At 41.1% G+C, this 16,233-nt stretch overlaps 1 non-coding gene across 1 annotated transcript; it reads right to left on the bottom strand.

Annotated features, from left to right (window-relative positions):
- Positions 1-7,957: 7,957 nt before the first annotated feature.
- Positions 7,958-8,066, bottom strand: LOC136553177 (small nucleolar RNA R71). The gene has a single exon (XR_010783083.1). It is a non-coding gene; the product is annotated as a small nucleolar RNA R71 (small nucleolar RNA).
- Between the last annotated feature and the right edge of the window lie 8,167 nt (positions 8,067-16,233).

Here is a 16,233-nt window from a genome sequence, read left to right as displayed (position 1 = left end):
TGGCAAGCCTTATTTGGGAAAACTCATGCTCATCCGAACAGTTAAGCTGGTCGGCTACGGTCCACAACTACTCGACGACTCATTATGGTGGTCGGACCATGAGTCTGACTGCTCGGCTTTGTTTACACCTGCTTGGACAAGCTCAAGATGGCAGTTGCATAGCGGATACAAGGTGCTCAGGGACTAGCTATGGGGGGGGTATGACCCTAGATACCCATGGCAGATTACATGGGCTATGTCCCTAGGGGTGGTCCTAGCCCACAAGACAAAGCCTTGCGGAGCACGACGCTACTCAGTGTGCCCCACAAGATACCGAGAAGATATCCTGAAGATACTATGAGATTTGTTAGGATACGTATGATCCCATGATTCCTGTAATAGTGTTATTACTTTCTGGTTATCTCCTAGATCTAACCGACTTGTAACCCTGCCTTGATGTAGACTAGGCCCGATCTTCCGAAAGGTATGATAGCGTCGATTGGTGGAGACTCGACTGTTCACGATCTTAGCTTTGAACCAAGATTGATTCAGACCCCTACAACCGTTACACCACTGCTCTGTTGGTTATCAACCACGCGAACGCGATTGACCTCGCCGAGAAGGCTTTCCTGCAAGCGAATCGAGAACACAAGCAAGAATGGGATGAACGCAATCTGAAATTGCAAATAAATATGAGGCTTATGAAATCAAGGAGTTCAAGTCTTTATTCGAAAGGACTAATCGCCATAGGCGAACAAGATCAAGAACTGGAGCCCTGGTTCACAGCAAGCGGCCTTGGCGGCGATAGTTGCGGCAAAATGATGTCTGTTTTATGAGGAAATCAAGAACTAAACAAAATCCCAAACCCTAAGGAGAGTGATGGCTGCTATTTATAGAGTCTTGGGCGTCACCCCCCTAGACATGCCCCCTAATGGGCCCAAACACGATACATGGTCCAACGGACCAAAAGACGGTGTCGTAGCACCCTGACAGATTCTAGACGCTAACTTGTTTCAATGATTCCTATTGACTTCGAAGGTCTTTTGACGTGAAACTACTTGGATTGGCTTCCTTATCAAATTATCTTTCCAACCATATATGGATCGTCGAAAACAGAGTCCAGATGCATCCTGGGTGACCAGTTGAAGGCAGACTGGTCCTGGAGTCCGAACCAGACTCGAACTTGAGTTGGACTGGGCTTCCACCATGAAAAAGATGAATTGGACGCCCATGCTGGACCTCCTCCTCTCCTTGGCTTGTATGCGATAAAGTAGTGATGTCCTCATCATTACCCCTAGACTATATAAGGCGGGTAAGGACCCCCTCAAAACACAGGCAATATCATATGATAGCCAATACAATCCAACAAACCACAGTAGTAGGGCATTACGTCACGCTGACGGCCTGAACCTGTCTAACTCATGTGTCTCTGTTGCCTTCTTGTTCTCAATTACACGCATCTCTGTTGATTAATCTACCTTTGTGGGATATCCCTTGGAGGACTACCGACGATATTATGTCGACAATGCTCTTCTTAGGATGTGTGTTGCCAACTTGCTTTCTAGCTTGACATGCACTACAAAGCTTATCATTCTCAAATGTGACATCTTTCAAGCCTCTAACTAGATCATGCTTAATCAACTTGTTCAATTGTTTCATTCCAACATGACCAAGCCTTCTATGCCATAACCAACCCATACTAGACTTAGTGAGCAAACATGTTGACAATGGAGCTTCTCTAGCATTGAAATCAACCAAGTATAGATTCTCATATCTAAATCCTTTGAATATCAAGTTAGAGCCATCTACACTTATGACCTATACATCATCCACACCAAATATGCACTTGAAACCAAGATCACAAAGTTGAGCTATGGACAATAGGTTGAAGTTCAAGCTCTCTACTAGTAGCACATTGGAAATGCTCATGTCATTGGATATTGCAATCTTACCAAGACCTTTGACCTTGCCTTTGCCATTGCCACCAAATGTGATACTATTAATCCCATTGCTCTCATTATCATTGATTGAATTGAACATTCTTGAATCACCGGTCATGTGTTGTGTGCACCCACTATCAAGAACCTAATGCCTTCCTCCGGCTTTGTAATTGACCTACAAAAGAAGATCAATTCTTTTTAGGTACCCAAACTTTCTTAGGTCCTTGAAGGTTAGTTACCAAGGTCTTTGGTACCCAAATGGCCTTCTTCTTTGGGCCCACAATTGGTGTACCAATGAACTTATCCTTCATACCATTGGCACCCTTAACAAGCATGTAACAAGAATCAAATCTAATTAAGGATACATTAGGTTGCTTGTTCTTGTTAGTCTTGCAATATTACTCTATATGCCCAACTTGCTTGCATTTATTGCAAAACCGACCATTGCCCTTCACAAAGCTAGCTTTGGGAGTGACAAAGGCTGCCTTGCCTTTCTTAGGGGTGTAGCCTAATCTCTCTTTGTTGAGAGAAAACCTTTGGCTACCCAAGCACTTTAGCAAGCAGACATCTCCACCATAGGCATTTCCTAAGACACGAGTGAGCTCATTCACTTCCTTGTTGAGGGTCTCATTTTCCACCATTAGTGAGGCATCACAAGTGAAACCATCACTCAAAGGTGAAGTAGAAGCAGTAGTGCTACAAGAAAGGTTAGTGGGAGCAACAACAATGGTCTTATAAAAGGATTCATCAATAATATCACATGTTAGTCCCATATCACATGACATAATCACTTGCTCCTTTTAGCTTCTTCCTCCTTGACTTGCTTGAGGAGAAAGGAGTGAGATCTTTCAAGCTTAATGTGAGCATTGCCAAGCTCCTCATGGCCTTCCCTTAGACTCTCATGAGAAGCATTGAGCTCATCAAAGGATCACTTGAGAGCTTTGAGCTCTTTCTGCAATTCTTTGCACTCCTTTCTCTTCATCTCAAGACATGTGTGGGCATTCTCCAACATGTCCATGAGAGCCTCCTTGGAGTCCTCATCATCATCATCGTCATCACTCATACAATCATCATTTTCACAAGCATCATCATCACTATCATCATATTTTACCTTGGTGGACTTTGCCATGAGGCAAGTTGATGAAGTATCGAAGATGGAAGGCGTGTTGTTGATGGCTATGCTTGCAAGTGCTTTCTTCTTGGATTTCTTGTCATCATTACTTGAGTCATCCTCCTCCAAAGAAGCATCACTATCCCATGTCACCACATAGTCACCACCCTTCTTCTTCTTTTAGAAGGACATCTTTTTCTTCCTTCTTCTCTTTCTTTTTCTTCTTCTTATCATCCTCATCATTGTCACTATTGTAGGGACAATCCACCGCAACATGGTCCTGGGCTCTTGCAATTGTAGCACCTTCTCACATATTCTTTGCTCTTGTTGTTGTCTCCTCTTTCTTGCACCATAGCCCTTCTTCTTCATGAATCTTCCAAACTTGTGTACAAAGAGAGCCATGACTTCATCATCAATGTCACTAGCATCTTCATCATCACTTGATTCTTCTTTCTTGGACTTGCCCTTGTTCTTAGATGATGAGCAAGCCTTGAATGCCACACTCTTCTTCTTCTTGTCTTCATCTTCCTTCTTGTCATCCTTGTCGACCCCCTCCCTTTCCACACAGTATGTCTCTTGTGTCATGACATCACCTAGTACTTGGTTAGGGGTGAGTTGCTTCAATCCTCCTCTAATGACGATCAATCTCAATGTCTCAAATCTAGAAGGTAAGCACATCAAGAACCGATGAGAGACATCATCATCATTGATCTTCTCTCTCAAAGCCTTCAAGTCATTGACAATTACTTGCAATGTATGAAACATCTCCTAGAATGCTATGATCATCCTTCATCTTGAAGCTTGTCAACTTGTCCTTGATGATGTATGGCTTGGCACTCTTCACCAGTTGGAGTTCCCTCATAGGACTCCTCCAATCTCTTCCACACTTCACTAGCTTTCTCACAATCCTTGATTTGCTTCAAACACCTTAGAATCAATGGCATTATAGATGGTGTTGAGAGCCATTGTACTACATTGCTTGTTGGCCTTGTCAGTGTTGGTGAAATTGTCTGGATCAAGAATCACATAGTCACTCTCGGTCACATCCCACACTTGGTCATTGATTGAACCAAGATACATCTTCATCTCTCTTCCAATAATCATAGCATGTGAAATCAAAGAACGATGGTTTGCCCCCCACATGGTTGAACACAACTTGAGCCATAATTTGACATCGAGGTTGTTAAGCCCTCAATAAAATGGTGACCATAGCTCCTGATATCACTTGAAAGGTCCTACCATGGATAGAGGGGGTGAATAGCCTATTTAAAAACTACAAGATCACTAGAGCAATTTGATTAGTATGACAAATAAAGAAATGCAAACTTGCTCTAGCTCTACAAAGGGTTGCAAGCCACCTATCCAACTATTCTAGTTACTATGATCACTAGGTACACAAGAGGCTATGTTGCTACTCAACTTGGTTATCATCTAAGTAACTTGATATAATCATCAGCATAGAATCATTCACGTTCTCATGTCATATCATTCACAATCCTTCTTATGCATCCATGATACTTACTTTATGCATATACATGCAATAGGTGCAGCAGAAGAAATCACGTTGGTGGAACTCGAAGCTGATCCACAAGAGGAGAACCAGGAAGCTTAGCACCAAGAAGCTCTAGGCAAAGGCAAGCCCTGACCACGTTGGTGGAACTCGAAAGCCGATCCTAAAGTTGATCATCTCCAAGAGTGCCCTTGACCACCAGCCGGCCACTTTTGTGAAAGGCAAGCCCCAGAGCATTCTAAGTCTCCCATGTTTTACAAGATATTACTTGAGTCCTTTATGTTTGATGCATTAGGTTATAAGAGTTGATTGGAACCACTTGTTGCATATACTTTCCTTATCTAGAAATATCTATCTTGAATCCTATGTAGGTCTAGGATTGAACTTCATGCTTAGCCATGCTTAGACCGATAGACATCGGGTAATTTCCTAGTCACTTGCAAGCTATAGGTGGTGACTTGATCATGGTTGGCTATATTGTGCTATCAGTAAAACATAACCTAGTGATGTTGGACAATTGGAGACTAGATGGAATCTGATATGTTAGGTGTGGTGATGTATAGTGATTCCATCTGTGTCGCTTAAGGACCGGCCGTTGGAGGTCCCTCTTGTCATGTTGAATGCATGCATCTAACATAGTTGGACAGCATAAGTCATTCTGACCGCGAAGCCGAGTAGCTCAACTCAGGCCGGGGACATGAGTAGTTAAAGTGCACACCCTAGAGGACAGTAAGGATGTATGGAGAGCCAATGGCAGTGAGCCCAAGGGTGGGTTCGAGTCCTGATCCTCCTGGCAGATTGGTAGTATCTTTGAGGGTGCAGTGCTGGTCTTACCCACAATTGGGCCTGAGTTGTACCAAAGGTGACCCAATGTGACTCCTGACAGGGGGGAGTATGGGTGTGTGTTAAGAATAATTCCCTAGCTGGGTAGGAATCGATTCGAATCACCATCTCTCCCGGATAGTGAGAATTTGACATGAGCCCCCTTCATCATAGTAATAGATGAAAGTAATGGTTATGTGGATTATAGAAATGCTCAACTTGATATGGTTACTATTGTGATGATTTAATGGTACACAACATGTTTGGCATAGGATAGATGCTAATCTAGAATGGAACAGGAATAATAAACTGGTTACTCAAAAGTTAAAAGATACTAGATAAATATTGGCTTATATGCAAAGGCTGTCAACCAGCTCCACTTATAAGCCTTGCATGATCAGTTGGTGTCACTTATTTTGGTTTATGACGGGTAAGTCTAGCTAAGTACCTTCTCATACTCAGGGTTTATTTCCCTATAGTTGCAGATAACATGATGTACCACGGCTACTATAAGCACTGCTTTGCTCCTATAGTGGATGAGGAATAAGACCATGGGCATGGTCATTCTATATGTCATCTCACCCTTGTGCTTTTGGTTGGAGATGGCTATGAAAACTGGCTATGTATCTAAACTACTTTTGATGTCAGTTCTGAATTATGTTGCTTCTGCTACTTTTAAATTGTTGTTGTAACAACTGTGATGGAACTCTGATGTATGACAAACTATTTATGAACTTGTTGTAACATGTGGCTTGTATGTTGAATCATGTATGATCTTGGCTTGTATGTTGGTTGATTCGATATCCTTCGTGATACTCAATGGACTACCGAATTTATATGGGATCAAGTGTGATGGTTTGACTGCCTCGGTGGTTGCTATTGTACTTGTGCTCTTATAAATTAGATGGTTCTAGTTACATGCCGCCCGGCGCCACTTGGGCGCCGCCCAGCCCCATGAAGTGCCACCTTGTCATTTTGCCACATCAGTGATCCATGGGAACTACTCTAGAGTTGATTCAAGTTAGTTTCCACCGATGGACAAGATGGAGTTGACATGGATGCACCGGCCCACCATCATACACATGGAGGCTCCAACCGACCTTAGAACTACCTTTTCGATCATGTTTTGGCATGTGCTAGCTTCACAACCGCCATTGGGAGCCTAGCCAGCATCAGTTGGATGCAAAGGTGGTGCATCCAAGGGCCTGATCAGGCACCCCTGTGCTACCGCCCGGTGCCCCCTGCCTCCACCATCCTCCCTGCTACCTACAAGTACCCCTCCCCTCACTATACACTATAAATAGTGGGTGTGGAGCTTGGTGGAGAAGTGTCCCATTCAATTCCAAGCTCTCCAAGCTTCTCTTAGCTTTCTAGCTTGGCTAAGCTATAGAGCAGTAGTCTAGTAGTGGAGTAGACCAAGAGCGGAGCTGCTCTTGGAGTCCAGAAGAGTCTTCTAGGTCTGGTATAGCTCGTTTGTAATTCTTTCATTTCAGCATTTACTTTATTCCATATTTATTTTAAGTACTTTTTTCTAGTATTATTGTTTTGCTTTACTTTAAGTACTTAGTCATTAGTGTTCATCATTAGTGAGCTTAGGTGCTTGTTGTTTGGCATTAGTAGCATATGTTATCTTATAATTAGTAGCTATTCAGTTAGTACCGGTTCCACCAGTTTGGTGATAGACTTGTCCATCCTCTATATTCCACCATGATAGGTCTAGTTATTAAATCATAGGGCTCGTGGCAGACCTTGTCTATTTATCTCTCCTAGTTGGTAGGTGGGCTATGCCCCGAAGTACTATCACATTTCTCCTAATCATTTGTTTACCCTAGTTATTAGAAAGATAAATCGCTCGCTCTCCCGCCTAGCTATCTCTAGGTTAGCTTGTTAGTAGTAGTTAGTTTAGGTAGTTCACATTCACCCTTCACTATCGTTCACCTACCTAGGATCAACTTAGGCCTTGCCTTCTTGTCTAAATATAAATTCTAGCCTTCCGCCTTCCTATGGGAAAAATATAAATTCAACACTCGGTACTCACCGAGCAAAGTGCTATGCGCTTGCGGAATCCTCGAATAGTCGTTAAGAAATATCAACAAGCATTTCTGGCACCGTTGCCGGGGAAGGCAACTGGCCTCAGATTTATATTGCTAGACTTGCTAGCTAGGTTTTTAGTTATCCTAAGTACTTTATCCTATTTTCCTCAAATCCTATCACTACCCTCCACTGACCATGGGTGACAAGTCCATTCATGATTTTTCTGCACCCTCAGCTGCTAATGTAGCCACCGGACCCAATGTTATTAATGGGGATGCTAACTTTGAGCTTAAGCCTAGCATTAATTATGATAGTTCAAGCTAGTCCATTTTATGGGAAAGCCCACAATGATGCAAATGCTCACCTCCAACATTTCTTGGAGATTTGTAGCACCTTCACCATTAAGGGAGTGAGCCAAGAGGCTATACGTCTTTGCCTTTTCCCCTTCTCTTTGTTAGGAAAGGCTAAGCAATGGTTTTACTCTAACCTGCAATGCTGTAGATACCTAGGACAAGTGTTCCAACTCTTTCCTAGTCAAGTTTTTCCCCATGGGGAGGACTAATGCTCTGCGCAATAAGATCTCTAGTTTTTAACAACTAGTAGATGAATTGATTCCTGAAGCTTGGGAACGAATGCAGGAGTACGTCTCTGCATGCTCGCACCATGGCATGGAAGATTGGCTTTTGATCTGGAACTTCTACCATGGATTAGTGCCGTTAGATAGGAGCCATTTAGATGCTGGTGGTGGTGGAGCATTCTCTTTGCTAAGTGTTGCAGATGTAGAGACGCTGATCGAAAAGATGGTTTCCAACCAAGGATGGAGCGATGATTGATTCCAACCCCATAAAAGAGGTATGCATTCAATTAAAGAAATTGACATGCTTGCAGCTAAGATGGATATACTTGTGAAGTGAGTAGAACATTATGAGAAGGTGAGTGCCTAAGAGACACTCAAAGCCATGGATTCCCACATGACTTGTGAAGTCTATGGAGATGTTGGACATTCGTGCAATTCTTACCCCAAAACCCAAGAAGACCTCAACTTCGTCAACACCGACAGCGGATTTCATCCACAACATCAAGGCTAGAATCAGTGCTCCAACAACTAGGGAGGTAACAATTATTAAATAATCAAGGTAATAATAGTTATGCTTTCCTAAAAGATCTTGTTTATAGCAATGGTAGAATGACTGATAGCATTAATAAAAAGCTACATGCTCATGGCGAGATGTTGGAAAATATAGATGCTAAATTGGATGAATTTTCTTTTGCCTTAAAGAATCAACTTAGTTTCAACAACATGATAGAAACCCAATTAGCTCAATTGATGCTGCTATCCCATCCTATGAAAAGATAGAATTCCTAGCAAACCTGAAGGAACCATGGAGACAACCAACCTTGTCATAGCAAGGTATGACTTTTCTGAGAATGGTTGGGGATTTCCTATTAAGAAAGGTGATCCTGGGAACCTCGTCATTACTTGCTCCATAGCCCCCCACACTTTTCATAATGCCATTTGTGATCTAGGGTCTAGTATTAACATCATGTCTAAGGAGACTTATGATAGATTGTTTTATATTGCCCTAGCTTCAAGCTCAATTTACTTACAATTAGCTGATCAATCCACCCATTATCTCGAAGGGAGTAGCCACTGATTTATTAGTTAAAGTTAGGAGTGCTTATGTTCCTACATATTTTATGATCTTAGACATGGGCAACACTGAGGATACACCTTTAATCCTTGGTCATCCCTTCCTTAATACTGCATATTCTTGCATATATGTGGCTTCTAGGGCAAATCCAATTCCACTTTGCTGGAAGAAAAGAAATATTTCTTTTGCCTCTGGACAACCCCTCTTTGATGAGAAACATGAAAAGAAGAAGCATTCGAAGAGAATCAAGATGAAGAAACCAAAGCCGATTGAAGAATCAGGAGAAACCTATCAAGAAGAAGAAGAATAGAAAGAGATGGAGTAAAAAGAAAGATCCATCCTCAAACTCATCATCCCCTAATCCTGACAAGGCCTCCAAGGTGGAACAAGAGGAAACACCTCTGCCCAAGGACAAATGACCTTGAGCCTAGTAAAAAAGGTAAGTTTTCTATCCCTTGCATTTATTTACTGCATTTCATTAGTTGCATCTCATTTAGATTTCCAATAAAGTTGCTTTACATTGCATGGCAGGTTAGTTGCATTCAGCTACTCTATGTTAATAAATAAAGTATGTAGTAGCTCATGCCTAATAGGATAGATTTGCATTTAAAGCAGCATATGAAAAAATATATTTAATAATAATGAATAAAATTCAGTAGCATTCCTATTGAATAAGTTATCTAGTAGTAATAGGTTTAGTTAGTTAGTCATTTATGCATTCTCGTAGTATTAGTTAGTCAATAAAGAAAAGAATCAAAAGAGCTACCAGAAAACATTCCATCCTATGCAAAAGACTAGCTTGGGGGAGACATCTATCCCCGCTCAGGTATGAAAATCACAAACCCTCTCTTTACATTCATGTTTGCTTTAAATTTCAATATTCATGATCTTAGAAAGTAGAGAGGAGTGCGTTAAATTTATCTTGAGAGAAACTCTGTTCTAATAACATGATGATAAATTATTTGGAGATGATGAATAGTTGCTCTATGATATACTTTCCAAAAGCTTGTTATACAACCTTATACTTCTTAAGTTTTGAGCATGATACACTTAGAATTCATCTTAAGTTGAATGCTTTCGTGGGTTGCAAATGCTACAACCAAGAATAGGCTTTTGTGAGATATGTTGTAGCCATGATTCGAGTAAATCTTTGAACCTATCTGAGGAATGGTAAAAACAACCTAGAGTTTTGTTTTGCAAAATGCTAAAACTCTCTTGCTAGAAGTTCCTCAATGGTGATAAATTCCTACCAGTGCCAAATAAAACATCCATTCATACATGATAAAGCCACCATAAAAGCTGCTTGTTTGTTTTGAGCTTTTCTAAGCCTTGTTGATCTGAGTACTGAAACTTTTCATGCTTTTTGATCAAGATCACATACACCCACATATTTATGCTATTGCCTACACTAGGGATACGCAACCACATATGCTTTCCAATCATTATTGCTCTATGAGAATCATAGTTACCTCTCTAGATATCTTACATAAAAAAGAGAGGCATGGGCTACAGATAAAAAGTGAGAGAATAAAAGAGCAAAAAGCTCTAGTGTTCGAAAAAGAGAGAAAAGAGAGAGAGAGAGAGAGAAAGTAGCCATGCCCTCTCAAAGAAGCTAGAGAAGGGCTTGTGTCAAGGTGAAAGCTATAAGTCCCACATTGCTAAGACTGATGGTGAAATTTCTAAGTGCTAACACGCTCAACTCAAGAGATAGTATTTATTTGTATACAAGTCATTGCAAGGGCGTTACATAGTAGCAACTCTTGATCCAACACCTATTCCATGCTAAACTCGCATCTTTTCTAAGGACATCAAAAGGGTAGCTTGGGGGAGCTTGTTGACGGTCACTAACACCCATTTTGACTATCAACATTCCACCCAAAGGCATGGCAAAGTGAGAAAAATCATCATCACAAGTGAAGAATTTTATTTATAATTCACCTAGTTCCACTTGTGCTTGTAGAATTATTTGTACGTAGGAAATATGGCAAAAATAGGCCAAAATGGTGACAAACATGGACCAAAGAAGCAAGTGGACATGGCAGGAGGGCAGCATCGCCTGATGCCACTTGGGCATCGCACAGCCCCACCAAGTGCCACCTTGGCATTTTGCCACGTCAGTGATCCATGGGAGCTACTCTAGAAGCAATGCCAAGCGTTGATTCAAGGTTTGCACCAATGGACGAGATGGAGTTGATGCGGATCCACTGACACACTGTCATACACATGGAGGCTCCAACTGTAACACCTCGGGTGTTTAAATACTAAAATATGCCATGTCATCATATGCATAGCACATCATTCATGTGTTAGTGAAAATTTTGATATGCATACACTAAAACAAGTTTACATTTATGTTATATGTGTTGCCTTGTATGGTTTGGATCAAGTTCAAAGTTTTGTTTGGATTTGAATTTCCGAAAACCCTGATTTCCAGTAATTTGTTTTACCCCGAAAAACCTAATTCAAAATCGAAAGTACATTTTGGGGTTGAGCCTTAAAGCAAAAGTGTAGAGCTTGTCAAGTTGTACAAAGTTTGTTTTTGGAGTTTTCAAAGTTGTTTAGAAAAATTTGAAGTAATTTGAAAAGGCGTAATTCTTTAAATGTCCCCTTTTTGAATTCAAATTTGCATTTCAAAATGTAGACCGAATTAGGGGGTGGTTATAAAAGCAAAGTTGTATAACTTTAAATTTTGAACAACTTTTATTTTTGGATATTTTTGAGTTGTTACATAAATTTGGGAGTAAATTGAGTTTCAAATCAGATGGCAATTCTGTAAATATTATGAACAGTGCTCACCGATTAAGCTACACCGCCAGCGACCTTCTTCTGGCTTCCAGGCGCGCTCGTGGCCACGTTCGGCTCTGCACTGGTGTGGGCAAGGTCACGGCGTGGCTTCTGCTTGCTTCCTGGCCGCCCTTTAAAGCTTGTGCAGTCGCCGTTCTTCTCATTTCTTCTTCTCTGCTTTTCCAATCGCCACCGCTCAACTCCGATGAGCTCGTGTTGTCGCCGTAGTACCTCCACCATCTCGGCAAAACCAGTCCCAACTTTGCCTAATCCTTGCACACCTAGCCAACCAGCCCTAGTCGCTTGCCATCGCTAGGAAACACCGCTCGACGCTTTTCTTCCTCGCGGCCGGCAGCATCACCGTCGCAAGCGCGTCACCGTGGCCAGCGCTCTCCGGTGAGCCGTTGCTCTTGCTCAGTGTAGTTCTAGCTTTGCCTTATTCCCATGATGCTCTATGACCGGTTGATTACTCCTTTTGTCCACCACAGCCACCAGAGCACCGCCGTGGCCGTTGTGACCGTCAAACCGCGTCTCCATTGCTCCTCCGACCTTGCTCTCTGGTCAGTCGTGTTTGGGGTGAGCTGCTGGACCTTCCTGTGCCATTTATTTAATCACTACCGAGCTCCTATCACCGGCATAGTGTCGCCGAGCCACCATGTACGCCATGGCCGGTGCCGAGCTCGGGTTGTGCCGTAATTGGTGCAAGTAGGGACATCAGTAGGTGCACCTAGTCTTGGTGAACGTGTTGGTGTCTTCGCCGTCGCCGTTGGTCTCACCGACGGCGAGAAATCGTCGGTCAACGTGTAGTCATCGTGGTCAAACATGGGAGGAAGGGGATGACAGGTGGGACCCCGCTGTCAGTGACTCAGCGGTTTGAAAATGAATTTTTCAATTTTCAGAGATGAATGAATAGTGTATGTCTTTGTTATTTTTATGTAGATTTATTTAGAGCTCCAAAAATTATGAACATTTTTGTGTGACTTCTCTGTGATGTATATTATTTAGGAAAAATATGAAATGTTGATTTTCAGTACTTTTTGAGTGTGATAAAAATTGCTCAATTATTTAATAAATGAGTTTCCATGATTTTTCTAGGCTTAATTAATTGTCCAAAAATTATGAAAATTGTTTTGCCACTTAGTTATCATGTGATGAACATTTAAAAAAAATTTGAGCTCAATTAGAATAAGTTGATTTATTTCATAATTTTGAATTAAATAATTAATTCATAAAAGCAAATAGTAACCTTTAATGATTTAGGTTTTGTTTGAAAATTTTGGATTGAGTGATGACCTTGGGTCATTAGTTGGTAATGATCCTTGGCAATGGAAGTAAGTGTCATTGAGGTATATAGAAGTTAATCCGTCTGTTGAGGTTAATCTGACCTTGTGTTTTACAAGGTAGGTTTTTAGTGATGACCTTCTGTCCCTAATTGGTGCATTTAAACCTACCTTGTGTTTTACGACACTCGATAAAAGTCAGGGTCTAGATTTATTATTCCCCAAGCTCATATCACATGATGACATAAGTAACCAAATGTAACCACAGACTCATTTAAAACTCGCAGGTGACAGGTAATCACCCGACTTTTATCTGTCTAAGCATGGCTAAGCATAACTAGGCATTTACGAAGTAAAACCGGTAACAAGGTAGATATGGAAAAACAAGGTTGGTAATGCACCAATTAGGTTTCCACCGAACTCCTAATCAATTAATGCAGTATATAGAAGCAAAAGCGGTAAAAACTTGTAAAACACAAGGTAGGTTTAAATGCATCCGGGGCTTGTGTTTTACAATTATCCTCAACAGATGGATTAACCTACCTTGTGTTTTACAAGTTTTTACCGTTTTTTCTTCTATATACTGCATTAATTGATTAGGAGTTCGGTGGAAACCTAATTGGTGCATTACCAACCTTGTTTTTCCATATCTACCTTGTTATCAGTTTTACTTCGTAAATGCCTAGTTATGCTTAGCCATGCTTAGACAGATAAAAGTCGGGTGATTACCTATCACCTGCGAGTTTTAAATGAGTCTATGGTTACATTTGGTTACTTATGTCATCATGTGATATGAGCTTGGGGAATAATAAATCTAGACCGGGCGGACTAGGTGTGTGAGAGCCATAAGACATGGAGGTCTTGTGAGCGGGTTCCTTCCACCTGTGTCGATTAAGAACCATCCGTTGTTGAACTATGTGAGATGAGACTTTGTAGTACTAACCACATACTTTGGTAAGCCTTAACTTGGCGATTCTATTACGAGAATGGCTACTCATGCACTGGGAGTGGAGAGATGGTGGGAATAGCATGTATCTACGTGGCAACGGGCTAGATTGGTGGAGTACTGTATTCTCGGGTGGCGTAGACTCGTTCTTGTTTGAGAGGATCCGAGGGTAGGTTGGTATATGTAGGTCGGGGACCTGCATATGTTGTGTGGTCTAGAATTACAGCTAGGTTTTTAATCGGTTTGAATCATCGTTGCTCCTTGGTTATGGAGACTCAACTCTCTATTCATCATCGTAGTTAATAACTAGAACTCGAGCAAGGTTTGAGAAAGAGTTTGATATGAAGTTCATGATCTCATTACGGATCATGGCAGATTCATATGTGGTTCTTATAAAGTTTTATATGTGGAGGTAAAGAATTTTGTTAAAGAGCTTTTACGCAAAAGAACTTTGATTATTGCTAAAGCCATACCTTGAATCCCTAAGCCTGCATTCCTGAGTCTTCTTAGTTTTATTTCGGTTAAGTCTTGTTGAGTACTTTTGTACTCAGGATTCATTGACCCTTGTTGCAAGTGAGCCTCATGAGCAGGTCTGTTGTGGACCGTGCTGCATGACTGTTGTTCAGGTCGATGACAATAAGTGAATGTGTGATCCTTGGGCAGGATACTTATATTTTTTGTTTGTATTATGTTATAATGCCACTCCACTACTATTATGGTTTGTATTAATTATCAAACTTAGTTTGTAAGGTTTGAAATAACTAGTTTGTAAACTAAGTTATTGTAAGACTTCCTCTAATTTACTCTGATGTAGATATTTGAATAAATGTTGTAATACTACAATGACTCTGTAATGGGATCCTGCTTGGAAATCGTGGATGATTTGGGGTTCCTCAAGGACACCCAATAGTCTTCTTAAGTTACTAGGAACATATGCATAGTCGTTAGAGGTCGTTGGACAGTGATAGGTGCATGTGGGTCCTATAATTTAGGAGGTTCTGCCACATAATGGAATCAGAGCGATCGTTACAAAGTCTTTGTTGCATTGTTTTACAAAAACTTCAAATTGATTTGGGACAAATCTATTTAACTTGTTAATTTGGTCCAAATTGCTTCCGACTTATCTTATTTCATTCTCACCATTCCTTAATTGATTAAAAAGGCTTTGTGTGGTGGAGTAGTAATCTTATTATGCCCGATGTAATAACAACTGTTATTTATGTACCTTATAAGCTTTGATGTTTTTGTTCGTAAGAACGATTCATGCATCATGATTAATCCATTCGTTACTTACTTTCCCTCTATGTCTAGGTTAGGTAGTGAGTCTAGGCTGAGTTGTGTAGTCCACCCTTGCTGTTCTTTAGACTTGGATCAGATTGTCTTACTTGGATTAATATTGCTTCCTACAGTATGGCTCGTACCAAGATAACACCCTGTAAGTCCGTTAGACCTAAAGGAGTTCCTCATCACCAGCTTGCTCCTAGGAATGATGGTGCTAGCAGTAGCAGCTCTAGGCCTGATCCCTAGGCAGAGATATAGAGGCTTACAGTAGAGTTAGCTCAGGCTACTAGAGATAGGGCTATGGATGCCATCCATGTGGGCGAGTTAGGGGATAGATTGGGATGTCTTACCACCATTCATAGGAATTGCGAACGTATGTTAGTTCGTATGGTGGAGGGAAAGAATGAAGCTTGGCATAGAGAAGATGTAGCTAGAGCTAGAACTCATGAGCTAGAATTTTATGTAGAAGATTTAGAAGAACATAATACTACCTTGCATGAAGAAGTCCATAGGCTGAGCAACCTCCTAGATCCAAATCATGAACCTCAAGCCGATAAAATGGACCCTAGTGTCATCATTGCTAATAATGATGAACTTGAAGAGGAAGAAGAAGAAGATCTGGAAGAATTAGTAATGGTAGATGAAAGTGATAATGAAGGCAGAAATGTTTCTGGAATGGATACAGATCACGAAGTTTGATGTGGTCGAGGAGAAGAGTAGAATTGTAAATAGTGAGATCTAGTTAAGTGTAGTAGTCTTGTGTAGGGGTGGACTTGTGTTTAAATAAGTGAAACCAGTGTAATGCATTGTAGTAAGCTCTTTTATCTTTTAATAAAGGCTTGTCAGTTAAGTTTGGTTTGTATGAACAGATGCGTCATACGCGGGGTTCGCATA

This window comes from Miscanthus floridulus, chromosome 4 (genome assembly GCF_019320115.1).
Source record: "Miscanthus floridulus cultivar M001 chromosome 4, ASM1932011v1, whole genome shotgun sequence".
NCBI lineage: Eukaryota > Viridiplantae > Streptophyta > Magnoliopsida > Poales > Poaceae > Miscanthus > Miscanthus floridulus.
The sequence above is the reverse complement of the archived record's forward strand: the minus strand, read 5'-3'. Positions and strand labels throughout refer to the sequence as shown.